Here is a 3,370-nt window from a genome sequence, read left to right as displayed (position 1 = left end):
AACCTTTCCCTCTTCCCCAACAAGATTCCCCAAAGTGGCCAGTTCCAACTTCAAAAACCTCTGAGTGTTTTAGACCCAAGCTTCATCAGGCAAGTACGAGTCAGTCTATTTATGCCATTACATGTCTTTATAGATTTCTTCCACGATGAGGAGGTTAGAAAAACAGAAATCATGTTCATCTGCAAATCCCAAACTTGCCTTGATTTTTTGGATGATAATTGGGATGTCAGTGATTCTGAAGGTATTTTGTGCAAAGTTGACAAGCGCTCGGTTGTGTGCAAGTGTATGATAGCATCACAGAATTTTATAGTTTCTTTCTACTACATGAGGTGGCATCGAGTGAACAGTCAGTTGGTAGCTATGGATCAAGATTTAAGTGACAATGCTTTTAATCCCTTGATGTCCAGCGAGATATGGTTTTCAAATTATTTGCTTATAGTTGTTGTGGTCAGATCAAATGTCACTTTAAGACAGGTTTGAGAGGATTTGTTAAATGAGTCCGATCTCAACTTGCCTTCAAATTTTGTTTTCAAGTGTAACATGCGAAAGGTACTAAGCTACATGTATTACTTTTATACGTTGATGTTTCTATCGTGGTCATGTATCCCAATGTCTTGTCGCGTACGTTGCATTGCAGGTACCTCACATACAAGAAAATACGACTCTTTGTGCACAGATTACCAGTGATAGACTTGAAATAGTGAACTAATTGTACACAATGATTCAAATACTATTCTCAAAGATTACTCGACAAAGGCAGCTCTCTACATTACCAAACACCATTGGATCCTCACTCTCCCATTTTTTTGGAAAGCTGTACACAACATTTTGTAAACTTTGAACCATAATCAAAACAAAAGTCAAATTTCGATCCACTGCTTGTAATCAATTTGTCAAAAGTACATTTCATAATCTCTTTCTAATCTTGTGCGTGCGGTGATGTGGGGGCTGTTGGTTGAGGTTGAGGAGAGGTGGTGGCTTGGGGGTTTGAGGGCTCTGGAGTTGCTTCATGAGTAGGAGAGGTGCTGGGTGGGGGGTTTGGGGGCTCTGGAGCTACTTCATGAGCAGGAGAGGTGCTGGGTGGGGGGCTTGAGGGTTCTAGAGTTGTTTCTTGAGGACGAGAGCTGGTGGGAGCTTGGATTGGGGAGGCATCTGGGGAGATATTGATATGTGCTTGTGTTGGTATGGCAGACAAGGGGTATCTTGTCGCGGCTGAGGCCTAGGCGTGGGCCTTGGTGCTGGCGGGATAAAAGCATCACGTGCTCCGTCTGGACGCATGGTCGCGCAATTGATCAAGTTTTCAATCATTCTGTATCTAAAAGTAGAAACATCATCCTTTGAATAATCTGCCAAATTTCTTACCAGCATTAAGAACATCATGTTTATTAACATAGCTACTAACTTATTAAGATACAAATCTGTAAACAAGTGTCAAATGCTTACACTTCTACGACTTCCATCAAGCATGACCCCTAACAAAATTTCTGCATTGATTAAGAGCTTCCATCCACAAGAGTAGGCATCCATTATATATCTGCTCTTGCATTAAAGCTTCAAGAGCAGACACAAGCTTCCGAACAGATCTGCGCAAAATACAATTAAATTTCATAAGCGACTTTTAACAAAATTCTATGCGATGTCGAACAAAATACAAAACCTCTTACCTACGTACTTCACCATGAAATCCATGGAATGAATTAGCAAGGTAGCACTGGTTTCGTTCAAGGTGTAAGAGAATTGGACTCCAATGAGCGCTGTTACAAATAAACATAAGCAAAACATATGTCATCACAACAAATTAGAGTTCAAGATAAAATAATTTTACTATTGAAAACATTGCGTACCCTTCATGATAAGCCAGAACAAAAAAAAATTCCGTCTCCATGTTCACTGACTGGAACCAGTCAACTACTTCCACTAAAGATGTATTCTCGGCCGTCAAAACGACCGAGAGGTTCGAGTCAAGGACGGCGACATCATTTTGCATATTCCAAGGCAAATTTGAAACTACAAAACTGTAAAGAAATTCGTGTCATACAAAATTCAATATATTAAAAGAATTTATTGTGAAAAAAAGAATAGCACGCACCAAAGCAAGCAATTGATGATTGAGTCTGTGAGTTCCCTCGTCCGGTTCTGTAAAATTTCAATCTCGTGGGGGTGATAGGGAAAATACAGAATGCGTCCCCACAGAGGAAGGCCAACATGGAAATAGGGAAACAGCAATGACAAATCATCAGCGTTGGCGTCACTGATGGCATCTTCCATTTGTTCCTCCACCATCTCAATGCGTAACTTCTCCAATCTTTCACTATCATCTTCTGTTGTGTCCCGCTCGGTGTTGAGACGGGCGCTGTATCGATGCATTTGTGTAGACACTTCATGAACTTTGACCTTGTCAATAGGTGGTATTCTAAGAATATTGTCCATCTTTCGGTCTGAAATACCGGCAGGCGATATTGTTTTGTCATACCTGAACCTGAGAAGGCAAAGTGTGTTGTCTCGCGGCATCAATGTTGCCCTATGGGCATGGGCCGAGAGAAGGTAGCTATCTTGGAAAAGCTCTACAAAAAAATCCTCGGCGGCCTCATGCAAGCACCCCATTGCACTTTGAGACCACCGAAAATTCATGTTGGTTGCTCGCAAATCTCGCGAACAACTCTCTGGAATGGCAGTTTAGGTATTGCCAATGTAATGTGCTTTTGGAGCTTACGAAGTTCGAGTAGAACGCTCCTATTCTGCTCGTATCTTCTTCTTCGCATTGTTGCCCGTAACTGCGGCATGGTCTTGCCCGAAATCACCTATGATGTTGACGATTGCACTGCAGACGAGCTAGCCTAGCCCTGCGGACCAGACTGGCCAGGATAAACTTTCCCTGTTGTTTGCTTTGTGCGGGCCATGACTTGGAGGAGCCCGAATTGATATCCTTCATGTGAACAAAACGAACTCCTTGTATCTCGACAGTGCCACCGGAAGTTTGCTGCTGGTAGGTCTGTTCAAAACCTGATAGGTAATGTTGCACGGAGACAATCCACTCATGCAAAGAAAAATCTGGATTGAACATCGGCCTGATCTCTGTCTCGCGCTGCTGAAGCCCAATGCGGTATAGAAAATGAGATAGTTTGTCTTGGGGGGCATACTGAGAGAAAGGCACTTCCTCCTCTAGTTCAACATTGAAGGGGTCCATAACGGAAATTCAAAAGCGAAGATAGACGAGAGAGCACAACATCCAAACAAAGGGCAAATGGGGGAGCAAGTCATATTTATAGGACTCTCGAGGACATTGATGACATCGATTGACGTGCATCATTGGGCCGCCGTGCATCATGCAGTTGCCGTGATGATTACGCCACATGTCAGTCGTCGTGGA

This window comes from Adiantum capillus-veneris, chromosome 27 (assembly GCF_014529385.1).
Source record: "Adiantum capillus-veneris isolate H3 chromosome 27, ASM1452938v2, whole genome shotgun sequence".
Classification (NCBI taxonomy): Eukaryota; Viridiplantae; Streptophyta; class Polypodiopsida; order Polypodiales; family Pteridaceae; genus Adiantum; species Adiantum capillus-veneris.
The sequence above is the reverse complement of the archived record's forward strand: the minus strand, read 5'-3'. Positions refer to the sequence as shown.